Source organism: Artemia franciscana, chromosome 4, assembly GCF_032884065.1.
Source record: "Artemia franciscana chromosome 4, ASM3288406v1, whole genome shotgun sequence".
In the NCBI taxonomy this organism is placed as follows: domain Eukaryota; kingdom Metazoa; phylum Arthropoda; class Branchiopoda; order Anostraca; family Artemiidae; genus Artemia; species Artemia franciscana.
In genome coordinates this window covers 32,804,433-32,830,557 of record NC_088866.1, presented here as the reverse complement: position 1 = coordinate 32,830,557, position 26,125 = coordinate 32,804,433, and the positions used below count along the sequence as shown (strand labels likewise).

Genomic DNA, 26,125 nt, shown 5'->3' with positions numbered 1-26,125 from the left:
TTCCATAAGATCACAATATTAATGTTTTTGCGGATTTTAGTTTTGACTGGCCCCTTATTTGCCTTGAAACCTAGCCTTTCCGTTTTAAAATAAATGAAATCAAACAGTTCGTGGTAACGAACTGTAGTAAGGAGCGACTCGGCTCAATAGTAACCAAAACTCTAAAAAATTGAATTTTGATATCAATAGCTACATCAAAAGAATTGCATTTTAATGCTGATTTTAAATATATAAGTTTCATCAAGTTTAGTCTTACCCATCAAAAGTTACGAGCCTGAGAAAATTTGCCTTATTTTAGAGAATAGGGGGAAACACCCCCTAAAAGTCGTAGAATTTTAACGAAAATGAAACCATCGGATTCAGCGTATCAGGGAACCCTACTGTAGAGGTTTCAAGCTCCTATCTACAAAAATGTGGAATTTTGTATTTTTCGCCAGAAGACAAATCACGGCTGCGTGTTTATTTGTTTATTTTTTTGTTTTTTCTTTTTCCCAGGGGTCATCGTATCGACCAAGTGGTCCTAGAATTTCGCAAGAGGGCTCATTCTAACGGAAATGAAAAGTTCTAGTGCCCTTTTTAAGTGACCAAAAAAATTGGAGGGCATCTAGGCCCCTTCCCACGCTCATTTTTTCCCAAAGTCAACGGATCAAAATTTTGAGATAGCCATTTTGTTCAGCATAGTCGAAAACCATAATAACTATGTCTTTGGGGATGACTTACTCCCCCACAATCCCTGGGGGAGGGGCTGCAAGTTACAAACTTTGACCAGTGTTTACATATAGTAATGGTTATTGGGAAGTGTACAGACGTTTTCAGGGGGATTTTATTTTGTTTGGAGGTGGGGCTGAGGGGAGGGGGCTATGTTGGAGGATCTTTCCTTGGAGGAATCTGTCATGGGGGAAGAAAAATTCAATGAAAAGGGCGCAGGATTTTCTAGCATTACTATAAGAAAACAATGAAAAATAAACATGAAAATGTTTTTCTTCAAATGAAAGGAAGAAGTAGCATTGAAACTTAAAACGAACAGAGATTATTACGCATATGAGGGGTTCTAAAAATACTTTAGCATAAAGAGCGAGGTATTTAGGAGGAGATAAATACCTCGCTCTTTATGCTAAATTATTTTTAGTAATTTCAACTATTTATTCTACGGCCTTTCTGATTCAGGGGTCATTCTTAAAGAATTGGGACAAAACTTAAGATTTAGTGTAAAGACCGAGGTATTAACGAGGGTACAAACCCCCTCGTATACATAATAAAAATGTAAGATTATGAAAGTTTGTTACGCAAGTTAATTCTTAAATTACATATATTTTTTACTAATAAAAACGTTCGTTAAAAATTAAAAGTTCTAGTGGCCTTTTTAAGTTACCAAAAAATTGGAGGGCAACTAGGCCTCCTTCTCCACCCCTTATTTCTCAAAATCGTCTAATCAAAACTAAGAGAAAGCCATTTAGCCAAAAAAAGAATTAATATACAAATTTCATTTTAATAGTTTATGTGAGGAGAGCCAAAACCAAACATGCATTAATTCAAAAACGTTCAGAAATTAAATAAAAAAACTAATTTTTTAGCTGAAAGTAAGGAGCGACATTAAAACTTAAAACGAGCAGAAATTACTCCGTATATAAAACGGGTTGTCCCCTCCGCAATCCCTCGCTCTTTACGCTAAAGTTTGACTCTTTGCCACAATTCTACTTTTTAAAACAATTTAAAGCTTTAGCGTAAAGAGCGAGGGATTGCGGAGGGGACAACCCGTTTTATATACGGAGTAATTTCTGCTCGTTTTAAGTTTTAATGTCGCTCCTTACTTTCAGCTAAAAAAATTTGTTTTTTTTATTTAATCATTTCATAAGCAGTAAAAAAATTTCTATTGTCACAAAAATATAGTTTGAATATAAATAGACTTTTAATACCGCGTTTGTAATTCATAAAGTTTGATAACAAACGTTTTTTTTTTTTATCAAACTTCAATCTTTAACCAATCCCAAAATTCCAATAAATTATATTCTTGGGTCATTTGAATTTTCTATGTGTACAGGTTACTACTGCACGATTAGTGGCTCTGGTAGCTTCCAGTCCTTTTAAAGCCCGGCTTAAGTCTCAATGTTCTATCTCATCAAGTTCTCATTCTCTTCACTAAGGAAAATGGACGCCTTTCTTTACTATTGTATATGCTTCAATTGTAATTGAACTTGGGCATACTATATCTTTCACTAGGTCATTCATACAATCTCTCTATGAAGCATGTTATGAATAATTTTACTTTAACAAAACTCTGGATTTTAATAATACAAAGTTGTTTTAAGAACTTTGTGCTTAATAAGAACTTTGCCTTTATCACTATCTGCAAAGAGTAGTATCTTAGAGTTAAAACGGTTAAACACTATTTCCATTTCCAAAAAGGGATTTTAAATAGTTTTTATAATAAAGACTAATTGTCTTACTAAAAATTATCATGTAAGAGGTGGTAAGAAACAACCAAATTATTGGGGTATATAACCCGCGAAAGCTAGACACTGCATTTGATTTTTCTTCGATTCTGGCCAGAAAAACAGAGAGAAAAAGTAGAATTAACTGAGGAGTGTAGAACAACATCAATGGGTCTATATTTTCTTCAAAAGCAAGCTTTTCATTTAAAATACCTGCTAAAATCTTAAATATCTTATAATTCTTTTAGTATTTCAAAGAGAATAAGTAAGGAGGCACGAGCAAAAAGCTAATAAATATGGTAGTTAATATTAATTTTTTATCTGACCATCGTTGAATCCTTATCGTAAACGTCAAGAGAGAAAAGCGAGTCAACAGACAAAGAAAATGGCAAATAGGCTAATGTAAATGATTAATAAACCACAAATGGGAAAAATATGGCAAAATCCCATGTTCATCTCAAGTTTATGACAGTAAATCCAAAGAAAAATTATTCCAAATATTATTAAGAAAGTTAGAGTGCAGGTTGCCTTCATAATGTCATTTACGATTGTCTTTCTCAATGAAAATATTCTTTAGAGCCAAAAAAATAGAACATACATGAAAATGAAGGTCATAGAGGACAACAAATAGACACAGAGTATTGTAACTAGTAGATATTTCATTTTTGTGAACCAATTCCTTCTTACACTGATAGAACCAAAACTGTACTAGTGAAAACGAAATTTTGTCAACAAAGCCTCAATTGTTTCAGACACCATGCTTTGCCACCATGAGATTACCCATACGGTGAAATAAATTGTTGTTTTACTGTCTTACTTATATTGTTTTACGTTTACTATGAAGTGTTTTTGTTACTGAACTATTATTGGTTAGAACGTAGAAAATTAAGGCAACAGTCATGAGGAAAAATAACTGTTACTTTTCGATACTTTTTTCTTTTGTGATAATAAAAAAAAGTGTTGTTGTATAAAAAGATATAAAAAAATAATACATAATTATATAAAAAATAATAAAAAAAAGTTTTATTAGAGCTGTCAAGAAATATGTAGAGAGGTTTAATCACAGGCAACGCTTTAGCACTGCCTATATTAAAGACAGTACTGCTCCAACGTTTCAATATTATTATTAGTTTTTTTTCCCAGAGGCACTTCATTTGGAAGGGGTGGTCGTACAAACTTTAAAGGGGGCTCATTGGATTGGAAATCGCAAGTTTTAGTGCCCTTTAAAGATTTAAAAGTGGCCAGAGGGCAACTAGCCCCCCTCCCCCTCAAGGCCTTTACCCCTAAATGTATCCAATCAAAATTTTGAGATAGTCATTTTGTTCAATACAATTTAAAGATCAAATAGCAAGAACTCAGGGGTTGACACAACCTCCTGAGCTCGGGGGAAGTATTTTAAGTTATGCCCGGGGGCAGATAAAGTTTTTTGTACGCATTGGTCGTATAAACATCACTGTTGGCTCATTTGATCGGAAATTGAAAGTTCTAATTATCTTTTTAAGATCCATCAAAATTTATCAGCGGGTTAACTTCATGGTTAACATACCTTATATGGTTAACATATAAGGTTTTTGAGTGTTGTCCAGAGGGTATTTAAGGTTTCTTATGGAAGAGATGGTCGTCTCAATTTCAAAGGGAACTCAAATGACTAGAATTCTATTCATTCCAGTCATAGAGCTTTTGATGCAGTTCTAGTTCCCTTTTACCTTTTTTAAGAGTCAAAAGTGATCTGAAGGCAAATAGGCCCCCCCCCACCAACCCTCTTTTCCCCAAATTCATCTGATCAAATTTTTGTATAATCATTTTCTTTAAAATTGACCAAAAATTATACAACAAAAACTCCAGGGATAACACAGCCCCCCCCCGGAGCCCAGGACAAATGTTGTAAATTATGCCCTCAGGATATATAAGGCTTTTATAGGAGGGATGGTGGCATGTGCTTTGGAATGGGGTCATTCAATTGTAAATCGGAATTCCATTGCTCTTTTTAAAAGCCAAAATTAACCGGAGGGCCGATAGTCCCCCTCCTTCCCTCCCCCCCAAAGAGCCTTTTTCCCAATTGCATCCGATAGAACTTTGAGACACCCATTTTATCCAATATAGTCTAAAGCTAAAATAGCAAAAACGATAAGGATGACACGACCTCCCAAATCCTAAGGCCGACTGTTGTAAGTAATGCATCGGGGGCATATAAGCTTTTTATGTAAAGGGTGGTTGCTTAAACTTCAGAGGTGGTTCATTTGATTAGAAATGGAAAGTTTTAAATACTTTTTAAGAGTCAAAAGTTAACGGAGGATATTTTCCCCCTCTCCCATCACACACACCCTTTTTTTCACCAAACGCATTTAATCAAAATTTTGAGATAGATATTTTGTATAAAATAGTTCAACGGTCAGATAACAAAAAATTCGGGGTCAATATACCGCTCTAGACCCCCAGAGCAAGGGTTATAACTTATGCCTGGGGATATATAAGGTTTTTAAGGGAAAAAATAAGCTTTGGAAGGGACTCAAATGACTAGAAATTGAAAGTTCTTGTTCCCTCTCTGAGATTTAAAGGTAATCTGATGGCGACCAGCCCCCCGCCCTATCAGCCAACTTTACCCTTAATGCGTCCGATCGAATTTTGAGATTTTATTTTGTTTAAAATAGACCAAAGAGCGAATGTTGTTTAATGTGTCCGGGGTTTTATGAAGTTCTTATGCGAGGTTTTTTAAATACTTCAAAGACCAGATAAGCCCAAACCCAGCCCCACTCAAAAATCTTAAGGAGGGTAGTTTATCAGGGCCCCAGCCCTCAACTCAAGGCAGACTTCTATATACGGATTCTCACTGTCGTCTGTACTCTAAACGCAGACAATTTGAAACTCTTCTTAACGTCATGACGCCCAAATTGACCTTAAATTAGAAGTAGTGCCTTTTTAAAATAGTTTTATTTTATTTGACCTTTAACTTTAGCCTCGTATTGTCTTTTGTCATTATGAAGGGCATATAGCCGATCCTTTGTTTCTTTTAATTGTTCAGGTTGTGGGACAAAAATTTTTTTTCTTCCAAAAATTTATCTAGCCCAGGTTTTTGATTTCCAAAATTATGGTAGGCATTGATGAACATCTTTGTTTCTTTTAATTGTTTAAGTGGAGGGACAAAACTTTTCTTTTGCCTCCGATTGGCTTTTTTTATTGTGAAAGACCTATCGCCGATCCTTTGGTTTCTTTTAACTGTTCAGGTAGTGGGACATTTTTCAACCGATTTATCTAGTCAAAGTTTCTGATTTTCAAAGGTGTGGTATGCACTGACGACCTTCTCCATGTCAAAATCAAAAACCCAATCATCATCCCTACTATTTCCAATTTGTTCGGTTGATTTTATCTTGGCCTGTCTTTCTCTATTATGAAATATCTATTTTGCCGAACCTTTATTGATTTAACAAAGGTACGGTAGGCATTGATGACCTTATAATACTGGCTATGAATGACGTATGAAAACAAGAAAGGAAAAAATAAATGAAAAGAGAAAAATCAAATAAGCGAAAAACGAGTAAGTCCTTGGTGGAGGTGCTTGTCGAAATATTTGCTTGATTTTCATCTTCATATTTTTCTACTGGCTAACAAAATCCTCGTTTTTCACCTATTTTATTTTTCTGTATTCATTTATTATTCCCTTTCTTGTTTTTATATGACCTTACCCATGACTAAATCCTAATTCCAATCATTATTGCTATCATTTTCAATTTCGGCATGTTTTGATCCTCACTGTCCAGGTTAATTTTCATTGATTCGCTCACATCTTCATTGTTACATGTCTGCTCACCGTTTCTGAGCAGTATAGTAAATGTATTTTCTGGACCACTCATCAAATCAATTAAATTTATCTCCTTTTCAAACGAATTTGCATTATTTAAAAAAATTCCAGCATCTTTATAATTTTCCATCCCAACATTTTCTTGGAAATCATATTTGGTCTAATTTTTATTCTTTTTCACAATGTAAACATGGGTTTACATTGGTTACCCCATTTTCAATAGAATTCACACCAATTTAGATGAAAATTTTGACATTTTTACAGTTTCCCATCTTGGGCCTTAAGAACAAAACAGGTCTTGTGAAAAAAATATTTTAATTATATTGCATTTTTCATATACTATCTATAAAATGTACTAAATAAGTGTTTAGTGGATACTCGATTTCAATATCTAAATAATTTATTTTATCTTTATTTTTTCGTTCAATAAACTAAAATCATAACTTTATCCTAATTTTTGAAATTTCTTTTCAAGATCAGCTGCTTCAGAATCAAAGCACTTAGGTGCAAATAGATCATTTTTCTTAGCTCTGGCTTTCTTCCCAAGAAAATCCGTTATTCGGAATTCTGGGAAGAAATCTAAACACGCGTCATTTGAAACCTGACCTGTCAAATGAAACACAAAAAGAATGTATAAACTCCCATGCATACCGGAATGGCCTAGTTGGTTAAGCGATCGACTGATCATGAGTTGTGGCTCAACATTTTTACTCTCACTGTTTAATGATTCTTTTGGAATTCAACCTGAAAATAAAATAGTCGAGATTTGCTTATTTGAGTTAGCTGTTTTGGGCATCAAAATTTTTTCTTATCTAATCTATTTGTTATAGGCTGCCTCCCAACAAGTTGTTAAATATTTATCGTACGGTGATATAACGAATCTGAGGTAGAAGGCTCGAGATTGTATGTGCACGATTTTGACTTTTCTTTATAAAAGAGCATAACCAAACGTGAAAAATCACGTCATTAATAAGATTGAATTAAAATTTAAAGAAGGTTTCATTCGTGCTTAAGGTCCGAGGAACTTGTTATTGTCTGGATTAAATCCCGCTTAAGTGTTTTGTCTAGACATGAAAAGATGTAATTTTCACTGTCCTACAGTGTTTGGAAGCGTATCTTTTACGGAGGACATACAAGTTTAATGATTGAAATCACGTGAAATTGCAACTTCGTATTTTACAACGCTAACAAACTGCTGTCTACTATATTGACATTTTGACTAATGAGTCCGATAATTTTGAACAGTTTTTGTTTGTATTTTATGAAACTCACATTCCAGAAATAGAAAACATGAAATTAGATGATATAGAAATTATGTAATCAGGCTGGAAGGCTGAGGTGCAGAGTTGAGTATTAGGGCTTATAATGAAGAACAAAATCTCTAAGTCTTGCTGAAATTTGGGAGGTCTTAGTCATAGAATGTTAATTGCTCAATTAGGACTAAAAAGCGCAATATTTAAGCCATAGTAAATTATGTCCCTACAGAACCGGCAAGCGTAGAACTTATTAATGCACATTTTAACAGTATTTTACAATTAGTTTCCTTTTTCATTTCTCCATCCCTTTTTCCAGACAACATCCTATCTCAGGGCCTTTGAGCACATTATCTCATAATTATGAAATATAGATATTTAATATAAAGTAATATCACATGGGCTAATAAAAACAACTGATATACATAACATCAGATGCAAATATGAAGAAATGTACATGATATACATGAAATCAGATATAAAGAAATAACCCATGGGCTATTAAAACATCTGATGTACATGAAATCAGACGCATTTTTCCAAACCTAGTCCTCATATCTTCAAACATCTTCAACATTTGGTTTTGATACGCGCTTAGGATATTTTTACTAAAATCCCGAGTTGTAGGGTCAGGCTTTGCAAAAAAAAGGATGGGGAGCAGGAATCCATTATGAAACAAAACAAACTCTGGCAAAACTTCGGTGATTATAACCGAAGACAAAGACGTCACTAATTACTATCTTTTGGGGAGGAGAGAAGGTAAGAATTATTTTGGCACCTTCAAAATACAAACTGTCTTGATCCCTTATTTTAGCTAGCGTATCATGTTCTCCCACGGAACAGGGAAAATTGTAAAAGCACTGTTACTAATAATTAAACTATTCTCAGCTTTTGTAAAAGCTACCGTTGTGAACACATAAGACGACCCACTTCTTTAGAAAATGCAAGGAGTTGCTGGGAGTGTCAAATATCTGTCTGAACTTTTTTTCAAGACCAATAAATCAGAAGGGCAGAAAATGAAAAGCAATTGAAAAAAAAAAAAACGGCAGTATGCACTGGTTTTCAAAAAAAGTGTCATGGAAAGAAAACTAAAAGTTACCAATAAATTTCGAATGTGGCTTAGAATAAATAAAGACTAGATATAACTACTTTTTATTTTCTGCCCCAGTTGTCCGAAAAACAGACAGCCTGGACAAGCTATTAGTGACCAAAAACTTATGAAGATTCCGAAAAATGATAAGAAAATTATAAATTTAGTGTTAGCGATTGTATTTTTTTCAGGTAAGGCTCTATTTTCCCCTTTCATTTTTACTTTTTTGTTAATTTTTCAATGTAAAATCTGTCATTGTGAAAAAAGCAAGCTTTGGTTACGAGACATTTCACAAAGTTGCTAAACCCATTTCGTTAGGAAGTATATACCAAAGACATCAGGTTCTGCTTACCCGACACTGCTTCGTGATGCCGTTCTATCGGCAATAACGGGAATGACATTTCTTGAAATTTTGAAAAGCCTGCCCAGTGTTAACAAAATTTATAGTTTCTAGGCCTATCCTACATTGATTCCTGTTTTTATGGAAGCTCTATAAAATTATGTGAACATATTAGGATTAGTAATATAGCCAACTTACTGCCCTTATTGGGCTATTGAAGTTGCTTTTGATTGAAGTTTATTCACAATTATGGTAGTTTCCCCTGCAGAAGCCCAATGTTGGCTTTAAAAAATAATAGTTTAAAAAAAAAACAACTGTTTAGTGTATTTTTCTGGTCTTTGTATAGCCTACTTTACATAATTTAAGCTAATAACTTAGGCTAGGCCTATTTCCTAATCTTAAGCCTAGTTTAGCTCATCCTTCAAGCTAATAACTTTAAATAGTAATTTAGTCTATATTCTAGCCCTGTTATCAATTAAGCTATTACAATCAAGATACAATTCTATTTTAGCTACTGTTTGCTATCCTAGAAAGGAGTTAGGTTAGAAATATGAAACTTTTGGGGATAGGTCTACAGACTAAAGTATGTCCTTGGAAGGTATTTTGAAGGGTAAAATTATAGCAGTTCATATAGGCTAACTGAATTACCAATAAAGTAATCATACCACTTGATGCCTTTTTTTATGATCTTTATGAATATAATAATTGCTTCTACCTTAAATTCAAATTTAAGCACTTTTTGAGCTCTTAAAAATGACAGATTTTCAAAAAATTATGACAATTCATGTTACTGACTGACCAATAAATTGAACATACTGCTTGATGCCTTTTTTTTATGTTCTTTACTAATATAATAATTACTTCTAATGCCAATTCAAATTTAAGCACTTTTTGAGCTCTTAAAAATGAAAATTTTTCAATTAAAGTATGGCTTATAACTCATTTTCCACAAAATAATACTATGTTTTCCCAGCATCATCTTTTCCATTGTTTTCAAAAAATAATGCTACATATCCTCAGTGCTAAAATTATTTATAATAAGGTTAGTTTAGGTTAGGGTAGGTTAAAAAGTGCTTAAATTTGAATTTAAGGCAGAAGTAATTATTATATTTGTAAAAAGCACAAAAAAGGCATTGAGTGGTATATTTACTTCATTGGTAAGCCAGTTATATGAACTGCTATAATTTTACCGTTTGAAGTACCCACCTCTACTCCTTCTCCCTCTAGAGGGCCATGACCTCTAAAATTCTTGTCTTCTAAAAGTGAAACATGAAAAAATAGATCACCTTCTTAAATTATTTGCAACAATAACTGTTTTCAGCTTTGCTCAATCCCAATTTATGAGGTTTAAAAAAAAAAACCATTGATGAGGCTGAAAATTCCACTCAAATAACAGAAATTACATTTTAAGAACTAAAACTAGAGGAAAAGAAACCAATAACTTAAAATTAGGGTAAATGTTGGTTTGTCAAAATTTCAATAGGTATAAACCTGTCAATTAGGCAAATTTCTAAGACTTAGAATCAGAAGAGAGTTTACATAGAAACTTGATAGGCCTAATTTATTTACAGAGTATGTTGTCAATCCTGGATTCATTACTGAAAGTTTTATTTTTCTAACCTAACCCCTTTCTGAGATAGCAAAAAGTAGCTAAACTAGAATTTTACTACATTCAATTTTACTCTAGGCCTGTTTGTATCAAAGAGCCAGTAAATAGCCTAGTGTTTTCTTGGTAAAAAGTAGATTTTCATTTGCTATCAATAATGAAAACTAAGAGAATTTATAATTATTACAATACTAGCTATAATCTAGAGAGCACTCAATTGTTTAGCCATTGCTTAAATAAATTGTTTAAATCATTGATCCTTGAAGATAAGAAGGTGGCTTATTTGAATAGAAAGTAAAAGTCCTAGTGTTGTTTTTAAGTTTTAAATTATTGTGTCATGGGAAAGTAGTGTTTTCATCCATTTTGTGACAAAAAGTTTTAATTTGGCTGCAATGCAGAGCAACTTGCTGCTGGTTGAAACTTCTGAGATAGCCAGGCCAGGATTTACAAATAGGTGCACTGGGTTCAAGCCTAGGGGCACAAAATGCCAGGAGATGCGATGAATTATTTATTTATTTATTATTTTATTCAAAACAGGAGAAAGGCATAGGCTTGTAATACAAATACAGGAAATGACAGCTCAAAAGCACACTGAAAAACAAAAAATAAAAAAAGTATCCTTCAGTAAAAACAACTTTACAACTAACTATATTACAGAAACTGTTTTTCATAGAACTCAAGTTTCAATGAGAGCACTCTTAAATGTTTGCACCATTTGTGCAAAAACTATGGTATCTGCTAAACTATTGCTTAGTCAATAAAGCTACATTCACCTGTTTTCTTGTTCACTGGCAGCTGATACAGTTTATCAAAGATTTGTCATGTGGCTGAGTAATGACTAAGTTTGAAAAAATCAGCCCAGTCCACATTATCAACACCCTTCATAACACAGAATGTATTGATCAGGTTAATCCTTTCCAAACTGCTGGGAAGGGAATCCCAAACATTGCAGTTGATGCTGATATGGTAAATGACTCAAATATTTCTCTTATATTCTAACACCAGACATAATATTGTCCTGTATAATGTAATACAAGTTGTTTAGTCTGGCAGCTGCTACAGTTTGTACAAGTTTTGTCAAGTGTCTGAGTTATGACTAAGCTTGAAAAAATCAGTCCAGTCCACATTATCAAAATCCTTCATAATACAGAATGTATTGATCAGGTCAGTCCTGTCCAAACTGCTAGGAAGGGAGTCCTAAACATTGCAGTTGATGCTGATATTGTAAATGACTCAAATATGGCCCTAATATTCTACCTCTAGGCATACTATTGTCCTGTATAGTGTCATAAAAGTTTGAGGGTTAAATATCCTGAAACTTCTCTTAATTTGAAGCTGACTATAATTAGCATTTTGCAAAATTATTGACACATAATTATTACACTCAGTCTTTCATCTACCTTTGACCTGTTAAGATCAATACCAGTGTTTAGGCCTATTGTTTAGCCAGGGTTTCACAAAGGATTACTGTTTTGATATTTTACAGCCTTTTATCACTGTCAATAGTTTGATCTATTTGGACTCAGTGACCTTTGGGGATTATAGAAGTTTCAAAAAAGTGGAATAATTGGATTATTATTTATGGACTACATTACTGGTGTAATTGCTAGCTGTTGATAAACACTTGCTATGTAAAAAGCTGTTTGACGGGTTGGCATCAAAAATTAGACATTATTGAGCATCAAGAAATTAGACATTATCAAGTTTGTCATATTTCACAGAGTTTATGATGTTGCAATTGGCAAATTCTACAACCATCCTTTGTGGCCTGTTCAAATAGTCAGTATAACTGCATCAAGGAGGGAAAATCTTATCAAGTATTATTCTATGGATCACACAAAAAAGTATCACCAAGTAAGGGATTCATTTTGCCATTCACAGTGAATTTTGCCAAAGCTTTGAAGAAAATACTAACAAAAGGAGCTCAAGGTGCTTTTACTGAACTTGGCATATTTCTGGATGTGTATCAAATAAATAATCAGAATTGCTGGTGCTGCTTCAACAAACAGTGTATCTTCACTCTTGTCTGCCCTAGTAAAGTTGCAGAGTGAAATTGTCAAATTGAAAGATAATCTTTGTCAGGATATTCACAAACAGGTGATTGAGAAATGTTTAGGCAGCAAAAGCATGATCTGTGAACAAGCAATTAAGACTATTGTCACCAAGATCTATAAGGCAATATGAGTTGATTACAGTTTGAAATTTGCAAATATTTGAAGATGCTCAAGGGGTTTCAAGGTCAAATAATAGTGCTGGAAAATTTTGTCAAAATTCTAGAATACTGCAACAAAAATTTGGAACAGGATAGAAGATTGAACATTTTTCCAATCCATGGACTGTCTCAGATAGGTAGAGAAACACTGCCCAGTAGCATCCTAGAGTTATTCAATACTAAGATGAGGATCTGTGTGCTTGCTAGTGACATCAAATCAACTGAATGCTTACATACTTGAGTTAGTTCAGTAGAGAATATTCTCCTGCCCATTTCTGTCACTTTTTATTCTTTTAATTATGCAAAGTATCATGAACAAAAAGAAGTTGGCCAGATTGAATGTGTTTATATGCAAGTATTTAACCCCAAATGGCAAGTAACTGCTAAATCTGGCACATGACAAATGGGGAGTTAGGAATGTCTGGACTGATGGTGGCTATGTACTAGCCAAGCTGGAAAACAGTTCAGCCATCTCAAAAATTAGGTCACTCAGTGATCAGTATGTCATGTTAAGGATTAAGAGAGTCTGGCTTTGTTGATAAAGGAAGGAGTTTTGTATTGGGTGAGGGAAAATCTCTTGCTGTGGCTTGAAGGAAGGCTTGAGACTCTTCTTATTGAAATCAATGATAAATCTGATAAAAAAACGTAGTTTTTGGTTTGGTCTATGAGACATCATAATTTAATAAGGTTGTCTATATTGAGGAGATGGAGAAATTTAATAGTGATCATGAATGTAAACTAGTTATGAGTGATTTCAATATTGACCACCATAAAAGTACAAGCCATCTAGATTTTCTGAATTTAATGATTTCACCATTCCAGTACCCTCTGGTAACTATTCCCACACAAGTAACTGATAAGTCTGCAATGCTGATTGATAAAATATTTGTGAATGGAAAGCTGCTTGAAAGTTCATACGCTGATGTTTTACTTATAGATGGATCCAACCATCTCTGTTTTCTTAATAAAATAAAAAATCTTACAGGATTATATGTAAGATTGGTCAAATAAATAAATTTGTTTTTTTAAAATTAAGAAAAGATAACTTAAAAAAAATTTGAGTAAGAAATGGGTGATTTAGATTTTACTCCAGTTTTTGAAGAAGTTAACCTGTTGGTTGTGTATGATATTTTTGTTGCAATGTTTACGAAGATATTGAATGAGGAATGTCCTCTTAGAAGAATTAAAAGGGGTAGGACAAAATTCCCAAAGAAACAATGGATTACACAAGGTATTCTAAATTTTATAAGTTTAAAAAATGAATTGTATAAAATATACCTATGTGAAACATTTGTCATTAATTTTCAGCAGTTTAATATTTGCCAAAATACTTAAAATGGATTTCAATGGAAAGCTGAAAAAATGTATTTACAAAATGAATTTATGAAGCACAAATATGATATATAAAAAAATATGGAAAATGATAAATTCACTCCTAGGTCGAAAGGATAAAATAGAAGTCATTAATAAATTACAATCAGAGGGGGGGGGGGGATTGGACTACTCTAAAGGATGTTGCAAGTTATTTATGTGGATATTTTTCTATTGAGGGAGCAAAACTTTGCAATGATGCTTGGAAAAGAATTAAGCAGCCTCCCAAAATAGTTCAGTTGGAAGTTCCAGTAGAAAATCAGTTGGTTTTTAATCCTTGTACTATAAACGAAGTGAGTAATTGTAACTCACTATAAACGAAGTGAACGAGTTTGTAATTTGAAATTTTGCCGCCTCTGTATGGGATATTATTCCAATTAAAATAAGAAATTTGAGTCATTTGGCTTCCTTCAAGGCTGCAGTTAAAAATTTTTTCATTGCTAAATAATAGTATGTTTGTATGTATATGTATGTAGTTTATATGTTTGTATGTAGCACTATGTAGGGTAGAGAAGACTGTCACCTGCTACTAATTGCCTCTCTGTTTTTATTGCTGGGATGGTTTTATATTTGGGCTTCTGCAGCTCCTTGCACTGATACAACAAGCTACAGGTGCCAACATGTTCTTTACTCTTCCTATTTTGTATATGCTGTCTTTGGGTTCATTTTAAGAAGTAAGTAAGTAAGACAGCACTAGACCCTTAATGTCCAAACCAGCAGTGCTGACCCCTGTTTCATGTCCCTTCAGCCAGGAAGTGCAATGGGGGGCTGGGACCAACCATCCTGTGTTTTCACACAACCTTCCTGTTTACCTTCCTCGGATTTTTCCCAGGTACCCATTTAGAGCTGGGTCGACTCTGGCTGAGCTGACCCACACCACTGACCCCGTCCCCAACCATGTAATTGGTCACAACTGGAATTGAACCTTTGCCCTTGGACAAAGAATTCTCACACCAGCGCCCCAACCACTTAGCCAGGACGGCTTTGGGTTCATTGACAGTTCATTTGTAGTCTGACAGCATTTTTCACTGCTTATTCTTCTAGAATATTGTCTATGGGCTGAAGTCCCAGTATAAATTCTATAGATGCAGTAGTGGTTTCATGATATGCTCATATAATTATTAGGCTTGCTAGCCTTTGCATCTTTATTAAGGGGGTTGGGAGGCTTGCAAATTCGTATCGAATTGACCCAAACACCTATTCCATATAATAGAATAGGTCTAATTACTGTCCTATATAAATACATGATCTTATTGGGAGTCAAGATCCAGTTCTTTCCCACCATTTGACGGCATTGAATTAGTGAAGCTGTGGTTTCCTTGCCTTATCGAGACAATGTGTTTTCCAGCAAAGTTGATGATCGATCATTAGCCCTAGGCATTTCACCTGCTTTTTCAGGCATAATGGGTGATCATATATCTTTAGCGTAAAAGTAGCTTGCCATTTCCTCTTTTTTGTGAATTATACTACTTCACTCTTTTGAGGTGCTAAACACAGTTTATGATTCTGTGAACATATTTGAATGTTCTCCAGCATGTGTTGTCCCAATTCAAACATTGTCCTTAGATATTTTCCTCTCAGTAAGGATAGTAGGTCATTCACATATGTCTGGCTATATACAGATTGCTATTTTCATAAATTTAGCAGGCTGTTCATGGCCTGGTTCCACATGTATGGGGAGATTACCCCCCCCCCTCCCTGCCACTAAGCATATGGGAATTTGATTTCGGAATAGATCTATCTAATCTTGCTTCCTCTATGGCCATTTCTATGGATTCAAAAGTAGCATTATCAATTGCTCTTTCTAAGGCTTGCTCTACCCGCCACACCAATTGGTGAACTGTAGTGTCTTTAGAGCCTCCTGTCATAAATTCACTTTTTAATAAATTCACTTCACTTTTTAGATATTTTGTTGGATATTGGCTCTGGATTACTTGTTAAAATCCAACAAATCAATTTTTTCATCACTTTCAATTGGAAGGAGGGAAATGTAATCATGCTGTTTGACCAGGGTTTGAGTATTCCTCTTTCCCTGGTTTAGGTATTAGGTAGACGACTAGAAGTTAGGCTACTATTAAAGAATAAATGAGACCCAATACAAACAGAAGTTAAATAAACCATCATAGCAAAAAATATACAGCAGGCACTAATATAAATGAGTAAATAGATCTTAAAACGAATAAAGCTTAAATTGAATATGCAAAGTATAAATGAAACCAAAAACAAACAGAAATTAAATAAACAATTATAGCAAACAAACATGCAACAGAAACTAATATAAATGAATAAATAAATCATAAAACGTAAATTGAATGTGCAAATCAAGCTTAAAATGAACAAAAATCAGCTCAAACAAGAGTCTAGGTACTGCGTCATTCACTTACTGTAAAAGTGTTATACCTTCTATGTCATTGGTGCCTCACGGAAAACTGTATTTGGACTGTCTAGGGAAACACTAATAAAATTAAACTTAATGTTTGATACATAGTGACATTAATTGTTGAAAGATTAGTAGTTCAAGATTTTATTTCACTGTAATTTTTATTTTCATTTTCAATGCTGTAATAACTGGAAAAGAAAATATTTGTAACACAGATGGCTTTCAGTGAAGCACCATTGATGCAGTAGGCTTTTGACTTCTACAGCTAGGAAAGGGGGAGTAGCCAAACTGTTTGTGATGAAAATTTATTTATCTTGAATAGTCTTGGAAAGAAATAATAAAATCAAACTGAATATTTGATGGTATAGTGATATTGATTGCCGAAAGCTCACCAGTTCAAAATTAAACTTCACTGTTATTTTTATTTTTTGTTTTCAATTTTGTAATGAGTGCATAAAAAATATTTGTAATGTAATTCGTTTTCAGTAAAGCGTCAATGACGCCAATAGTTTTAGATTTGTATATGGCAAAAACTAGCTTAATATTTAGTGCAAAGCAAGTATTTTAACCTCATTTTAAGTATGGCTGTTGTGTGAGAGAATTAATAAAATCTTGAACTGATGAGCTTTTAGCAATTAATATTATGATATATCAAATATTCGGTTTAATTTTGTTAGTTCTTTCAAAGACTTTTCAAGACACATATAGTTTTAGAGACCTTTTTTAATTTTTTTTTTGTGCATGTCTAATACCAAATCTTCCAAACTATCTCGTGGTACTAGATGTATTCCCCCCCAGAAAACCACTCCTGTGTGTTGGGAAGGGGTGGGGCCAGGGAGGGTCACGGGTCAGCTCCCATAAGTTTGGGAAGGAAATATTGTTAATAACTTAGGTATTTTTTTTTTGGGAGGGGTCAGGTTATGGAGGGCCAGGGGTTAACTCTAAAAGTTTTGAAATAAAATATTGTTACAATTTTTGTGTTTGTACATTGGGGGGGGGGTATGGAGGGCCAGAATTTCGGCTCCCATAAGTTTTGGAATAGAATATCATTAATAGTTTTTTGAAAGGAGGGAGGTAGTCGGGTTATGTAAAGCCAGGGATTGGCTCCCATAATCTTGGAATGGAATATTGTTTTTGGGGGGAGGGGGTCGGGTCATAGAGGCCCAGGGGCTAGTTCAGTTAAGTTTTAGAATAGAACATCATTATTTTTTCCTGGGGGGGGGGGCTTCGGGCCCTGGAAGGCCATGGGGCCAGCCCCCATAAGATTTAGAATAATATATTCCAAAAGAAATCATTGATATTTTTTTGGGGGGGGGGAGGGGATATAGAGGGCCAGGAGTAAGTTCTCATAAGTTTTAGAATAAAACATTATTAATTTTTTTTTTTTGGGGGGGGGGGGGGTTTGGTCCAGGATTAGCTCCCATAAATTTTAGAATAAAACATTGTTAATATATTTTTTTTTTTTGGGGGGGGGGTGGAGACCCAGTGGTGGAATCCCATTAATTTGGAATATAAGATCATTATTTTTTTTGTCGTGCAGGGTATTTGGCAATCGAAGGCCAGGGCTTACCTCGTGTAAGTTTGGAATAAAATTCATCAATATATATTTTTTTTGGGGGGGGGGTGGGTGGGTGGGTGCCCTTGAAGGGCCAGGGGTCTGCTCTGATAAGTTTTAGAATAAAATATTGCTTATATTGTTTTTGGAGGATGTGGAATTCAGGCCATGGAGTGCCGTGGGTCAGTTCTCATAAGTTTTGGGATAAAATATTCTTAATAATTTATCTTGAGGGGGAGTTGGTCCATGGAGGGTGCAGACCACCTGCCCCAAGCCCTCTGGCTTCCCTTTTCTCCCTTTGGCTGGGTTTCTTTCTGTGATTGGGATTCTCCCAGTTGTCATTGCTACTAGCGTTATTCCCAATTCAGGCTTGCTCTGTTCTGTGTGAGAGCACCAATTTGTTTTATATCCACTTGTCTCAGCCTCAGAGTTTTTTGAGCCCTTCGCCATTTCTGGCTCTGGGTTCTGGGAGCACATGCATGCTGACGAGAATTCACAGTCACTTCTCAACAACTCCCCATCCACGCTCATAGCCCCTACGGATGGGGATTCTTCAATCTTGATTTTCAGCAACAAAGCATTTTCAGAATCGGAACACAGCATGGCCTCGAGGGAGTTCCCAATGCACACCCTCAGCCATCTGGTTTTCAATCCAATGTCTACTAGGTGTATGAATAAACATTCACCGTCGGATAGGGCAACTGCGTTAGTGCCAGCTCAAGGTGTGACCCTTGGGTCTTGGGCCCTCTCTAAACGGTGGCCTTGGATACGAAAAAATGAGTTTGTCCCCTGAACTATATTTGACCTCTGTCATCACTGTAGCTTAAAATATTCTAATTTTGGTTTCCATACTTATCTTCCTATTCTTCCAAACTTTCTTTAACTATGAAAAACACCCTGAACCTTGGCTATTTTATTTTTAAAATCTTCACTGCTCACACCATCTTTACTAAGAATACTATCAAGGTAAGTGAAGCTATCTACCCGATACAATGTTTTCCTTACCCAACATCACATTTTGATTTTCACTTATTCCTAGCCTCTGTGAGTTAGTCTTCTGAACATTAATTTTCAAACCTATTCTAGCACCCTGAACTCGCAAAACCTCTGAAGGCTCATTCAATTTGCTTTCACTTGCATCTAGGATGCTTAAATCATCACCATAATCTAAGTCCAGGAAAGTTTTTCCTCCCCATTTGATTCTGTGTCCCCCCATTACTCGCAAAACCTCTGAAGGCTCATTCAATTCGCTTTCACTTTCATCTAGGATGCTTAAATCATCACCATAATCTAAGTCCAGGAAAGTTTTTCCTCCCCATTTTATTCTGTGTCCCCCATTGCTTGCCTTGTGGTCCTTCAGACAAAGCCCATCAAACAATCCATATAATGGGAGATAGAGCAGAACTCTGCTAAACTCCTGATTTAATACTAAACCAGCTGCTAACATTATTAACTGTAGCAGTGTTATCCTTGTATATAGCACAAATCACTTTAATTTGTTTTTCTGGTTTACCATACAAGTATAAGACCTTCGCTAAAGATTTTTTATCAACAGAATCAAACGATTGCTCACGATATATGAAACTGAGCACCAAAGGTGTTCGATAACTTAGGTACTTCTTGATTATTAACCTAAGAGTTAAAATTTGGTTGACACACCCTCTACCCTTTCTAAATCTGCATTGTTCTTCTCTTAAAGCAAATCTCCGTCGAAAAAGTATCATATTTGCTACCTACAGAGACCAGGCTAATAACCCGAAAATTATTACACTAACTCTTATCACCTTTCTTATACAGTCATGTAATTAGGGGTTTCCTAAAATCGTTAGTTACTTCCCCTTCTTCAAAAATCAACTGTTCATTTACAGCATAAAATATTTCATTCACATGCCTAACAGCACAGAGTTTGAAAGGTAAGACAGGTCTTATGAGCATTGGTAGAAGTTTCAGGGCTTGTGGGGGTGGCGATTGCAGATTCCAACAGGAAACATTTGGTTCCTTCCATTTTGTTTTGTGTTAGCATGCTCTAGTTCTAGGGACTTAGGGATATACATTTCAGGTTGATTAGGAAAATACTGGTTTCCAGCCGTTTTTTTATTTTTTGTGGGGGAGGGAGTATGCCCAGCCTGGCTTTATATGAGTGTCTTCATGGCTTTGGGCCTTTAGGGCGTCTTCAACTGACCAGATTCAAACATTTTATAGGTCATTTTGTGGCCACCTAACCTCCCTCCTTCAAAAACAAGAATTCCTTTCAACCTATAGTATAATTCTGAAACTTTCATGGCAAATAGACAGTCGAGACAAATTACGCCTGAATGGTTTTCTATTTCAACCCATCTGCAAACCCTGGCACTTGTGGGAGTAAGTTTCAAACCAGTAACTGAAAAGGCTCTGTTGTTGCCCTCTTATTGGGTCCTCTACAGCTTTCTTCCCTCTTCTGTGAAAAATTGCAATCCCTTTATCCCTGGGAATGATTGCTAAAATTTTTGACCTACCCAAGTCTCGAACAACCCAGCTAAACATGCCCATTTTTTCTTTTTTTTTGTATTAAGATTTTTTCAACCAAAGCTAGCGTTGTTTTTGTTATGCAGGTTTTTACAGCACTTTCTAAGGCACTGCATCTATTTTAATTGCAAAATCTTAGTTTTTTTTTATAAAGACAAGAGTGCTTACTTATTCAGCAGTGTTTGCAGTATTCCCAACTTGGACTTGTTTCTTCTTTGGAATTCTGATCTTTTAAATTTGATTCATTTCTATAAATATCGCTCTTTTTCTGCGTAGATAGTATTAGTTTGATTTTTTTCCTTCTTTTAATAATTTCTTAAAATTTAGAGCTCTTTTTCAGTGGCTCAGTTTGTTCATTGCATCATTTTTTTGTTCTTTTCACCATTTTTTCTTACAGTTAAGGATGGATAGTTCTATTAGAAATCAACCTACAGCAGATGGAACATCAATTGTTCGTGAAATCCTTGCCAGTGAAAAAACCTTAGAGGTAATCTGCTTTTTCTGCCAATTATTACTTTTGCAGATCCTTTTTAATAATTGGCAAATTATTAATTTTTTCCAATTTATTACTTTTTAACATTGTTTTAGTGTTATTCTGATGACGATTCTGCCTGCCTTTCCACTTTTCTCCTTATTTTATTGTAATTTTTGAACTATCTAAATTGTGCAATAGAATAAATATTGTGTTATTTTTAGTTTTAAGTCACATTTCCGTTTGGAACTCAATGTTATGATTTGCTGCCGTTTCTTGTTCTACGTCCTTTTCTTTTGCTTTTCTGAGTCATGTGTCATCTTCTGTAATTTTGAACACGTCACTAACACTAATAATTAATTCATCCTTTCTGTTTATCGGTCACAGACGAGTTAAGAATTCTCTTTCTTGAATCTATTGTAGTTTTGCAATTCTAACTTCAGATTTCATTGTTTAGCATTTCCGTTTGCAAATCAATGTGATCTTTGCTGTTTTTTGTTCAATGCCTTTTTCCCTAGCTATTCAGAGTGATTTTTGCTGTTCCTTGTTCCATGCCTTCTTCTTTATTTGTTCAAGTTGTTTTGCCCTCTTGTGTAATTTCGCATTCGTCATTGATACTAAAACCGATGCAACCACTCACAAGGGAAACATGATTTGTATTATGTTGTTGAAATTTATATAAACATAAGTTCACTCAGTTTTTCGTCGTCGCGAACGTCACACGAGTTTTTTTCCCCCCCCAAATTAGGGCTCTAACCGACTTATCTTAAACTCGTGACCTATTTAAATGGTTTTTATGGCGTTTGATATTTACCAAGTGACATAGCGATCGCAATTTCTGTCGGTCTGTAGGTCTGTCTGTCCTGGTTTCGCTAGTTTGGGCACTTCCATATAAGCTAGGATGATGAAATTTGGCAGGGGCATCAGGGACCAGACCAGATTAAATTAATAATAGTTGTTTCCCCGATTCGACATTCTGGGGGAGAGTGGGGGACGGTTAATTCGGAAAAATTAGAAAAATTAGGTATTTTTAACTTACGAACCGGTGATCGGATCTTAATAAAATGCGATATTTAGAAGGATATCGTGTCTCAGAAATCTTATTTTAAATTCTGACCGGATCCCCTGACATTGGGGGGAGTTGGAAATCTGAAATAATGGAAAACGCTTAGAGTGGGGAGATCGGGATGAAACTTGGTAGGAAAAATAAGCAGAAGTCCTATATACGTGATTAAAAACCGGAACGGATCCGCTCTCTTTCGGGGAGTTGCGGGGGGGGGGGGTAATTCGGAAAAATAAGAAAAAAAGAGGTATTTTTAAGTTATGAACGAATGATCAGATCCTAATGAAATTTTATATTTAAAAGGACCTCGTAACTCAGGCCTCTTATTTCAAATCCCGACTTGATCCAGTGTCATTGGGGGAAGTTGGGGGGGAAGTACCGGAAATACTGGGAAACGCTTAGAGGGGAGAGATCGGGAGGGAACTTGTTGGTGGTGGGAAGAATAAGCACAAGTCCTAGATACGTGATCGACAAGACCGGACCGGATCCACTCTATGGGGGAGTTGGGGGGGGGGGGCATAATTCGGTAATTCAGAAAAATTAGAAAAAATGAGGTATTTTTAACTTACGAACGGGTTATCGGATCTTGCTGAACTTTGATAATTAGAAGGACTTTGTGTCTCAGAGCTGTTATTTTAAATCCCGACCGGATCTGGTGACATTTGGGAGAGTTGGAGGAGGAAACCGGAAATCTTGGAAAACAGTTCGAGTGGGAAGATCTTGATGAAACTTGGTGGGAAGAAGCTCTTGGCTCTTCCAGCCTCGTCGCAAGTGCCATATAAGCTCTTGGCTCTTGTTTTTGGGCAAGAAAATCCCTGGGCGCCTATATATAGGCTATTTATACCCAAGTCAGTATTGTGTGTCAGTGCTTGATTAAAATAAAAACAATTTGTAAACTTGAATCAAATGTGTCCAGATCGTCTCGACTATGCATTTGTTACTATAGACTAAATGTAAGAATAAAAAACCTAGATTATCAAGTAGTAGAGGGGATTTTCAAATCTGTTAAACTTAACTAGAGTTTTCGCGTGCTTTAACACTGACCAAAATCTGCACTGAAAAGAATTAACTAATCTTTTTTGAATTTGTCAGTTCCGACTATATCGAGGCTTTGTTCCCCAATGGACTCAGTCCAAAACGTTAGCTTATTCTGAAAAACTGCAATTCCACAATTTACTTTAAAGAGATAGAAAATGCATTAATACATCTTAAAGTTAGTATTTTTCTTGATTTTACACTTAAATTATACAATTTAAAAAAATAGTCTCCTTTTCTGAAAACGGGACTAAAATGCAACTGTGGCAACTGTTTAAAACTCTAATTGTTGTCTGATTAATCTTTTATTTTTGCACAAAGATTCAGCTGGCCGGTTTACAGGTTTGTTAATATTGTTGTGAACTTGTTTAGAAATAAAAATTCCTTTATTTCTCTTGATGGCCTCACAAAGACCAGAAAGACAAAAATGAGAGTGAAGTTGTCAGCCCTAAGAAAGGTGAGGACAGCTAGGCAATGGCCCTATGACTGCGAGAAACTGAGATACTTAGAAATTCGGTCACAGTTGGTGTTAAAACTGACCAACAGATTTGAAACCCTTGGTCTGATGTGAGATGAAAGTCCAGATACAGCTTGAAATGCTATCAGAAAAGCCTACAATAATACTGCCTACAAAACGCTTGGTATATAAAAGTCGCCAAAGGATGAATGGATCTCCATCGAATCGTGGAATCTGATCAAGAAGAAGACTAGCAAAAAGAAATCTCCTCTCACCACTCTTTCCTCTGATGCGAGACACCCTGTTGGATTAGAGTATGCTATGCTTGATAAGGCTATGAAGAAGAGTGTCCCTGCTGATAAACGCCGTGGCCTTGAACAGAAAGCGCAGAAGGTGGAAGAAGCTGCTAGACGGTCAGTGTATCGCAACACCAATGAGATAGTTGAAAAATGTCCAAAATGACAGATGCACCCGTCGAAGAAGAATTGGCATTTCAAAAAGTTGTTAAAAAGACCACCACCTTCGAGAAATCCAGATATACCACACACGCCATTTCTAAATCTATCCGTTGATATTAAAGAACCCTCAAGAGGGGAGATACTAAAGACAGCTAAGAATCTGACGTCTGGAAAGTCCCCTTTGAAAGACCGAATTGCTGAAATAATTAAATGCTCAGTAGCTGCATGTATAACTGTATAGATCACGTTTTCTCTATAATTTGGAGAACAGAAGTAATTCCTAAGGATTGGACCAAAAGTACTCTCAACAAAATATTTAAAAAAGGCGTTACTTGAAAGTGGTAAAACTGGACAGGTATCAGCCTTGTATCCATACCTAGCAAACTATTGGCGACTATACTCCTTTATAAAATCCAACCAACGTTGAACGAACATTCCCGAGAGGAGCAGCATGGATTTCGGACAAGCTGATCATGCACTGATCTTGTATTTACTTTTAGAATGCTGCTAGAAAAAGCGAATGAATGATGCAATAAGCTTTGGTAGGTCTTTATAGACTTCAAGAAAGCTTTCGACTCGGCAGATTTCCAAATACTTTGGGAGGTTCTCCAATACTGCGGTATTCCTGATAAGCTCACTCGAATCATTGAAGCTTTCTACAAAGACACAGAATGCTGCGTGAAGACAAGTGACGGGATTAACCGTTATTTTTTTTTTTTTACCAAGATAGTTGTGAAGCAAGGTTGTGTGCTATGACCACTGCTGTTTATTCTTATCGGTGATTATATTCTCTGGACCTGCGACGGACATGGAATCCAGTTGGATAATAAGAGATTCGAAGATTTTGATTTCGCTTACTATATCAGCCTCTTAGAGTCCTTCAAACAAAAGCTCTAGCATTGCCTTAACCAAGTCAGGGACGCTGCCAAACCTTTTGGCCTTAAGATGAATGCCAAGAAAAAAAAAAGTATGGCAAACACTGGATCTCCACTCGACCTACGATGCAATAACCAGACGAAGTCCCATCCATAACTCAGGATCGTGTCAGCGAGAAGTAATAAAAGTAAATAATAATTTATTTCTTACCCACTTACAAAAGGGAAAAAGTGGAGTACAAGGAGAAAAAACAAAGAACTACAAATAACACAAATTACAAGAAAAAGAAATAACAATTTTAGAAAAAAAGGCGGATAAGATGATTGTTAGGACCAAGACGGATTGGCGCTTCGTCAATTAATCTTGAACTTAGTTTTTCCACTGAGACAATAATATCCGAGAAAAATGAAAAATATTTGTGGCTGATAATTACTAATTAACCTTCGGTTCCAACATTATCGTGGTATATAAAGTCAGAACTTACAATACCGATAGTAATCCGTCTTGACCCTCTTTACGTCACCTTTATTCAGAAGCATATAAAACCCAGCACAAATTAACACAGAATGGTCGCAAAAACTCGAGTACAGTTTTGTAAGTGCTTGTCCCCCGAAATTTCCACGATTTCCAGCAATCTTAGAATACCCCAGTTTATCTTAAATTGCATATCCCGAATTGTCTGAAAACGAAAAGAAATTAAAGAATTGTAAACAGAAATCCCAAGCCATCGAAAAGAAGTGACTTGTGGTACGGAAAAAGAACTGCTATCCAAAGGATGAGGCGAACTTGTAGAAAGTCCATAACAGGTAAATCTGGTACATAGATCCCGAATATGTACTATGTTTTGTTTTTTTGTTTTTTTTTGTCATGTTCAGTTTTTTTGTCATTTCTTTGGTGCCGATGAGGATAATATGCGTAGGGATAGAATACAGCGTGCTCTTCTGGAGTCTCCATCCCCAATGTTGAGGATTAAGAGAAGGAGTCTTAACCTCAGTCCAATCTTGAACTTGATGATAGGCTCCGAAAGAGTGAAATTTCGCTGCTGTTGAAGTAGTAGGTAGGTCTCCAGGATGGAAGAAAGCTGTAGACGTTGCTACTTTGTGTTGAAAGACTCAGTGTCGATAACTGTAAAGATTGTCAGCAGCTTTTCCACCTTACAATATAGAAAGTGCAGCCTCTCCCACTGCTTTAATCTCTTCTTTCGAAACATCAATTTGACAA

At 35.4% G+C, this 26,125-nt stretch overlaps 1 long non-coding RNA gene across 1 annotated transcript in view; it reads left to right on the top strand.

The window, feature by feature from the left end:
* Window positions 1-26,125, top strand: part of LOC136026315 (uncharacterized) — an 83,542-nt gene that overhangs the window by 34,505 nt on the left and 22,912 nt on the right. The window lies entirely within an intron of this gene.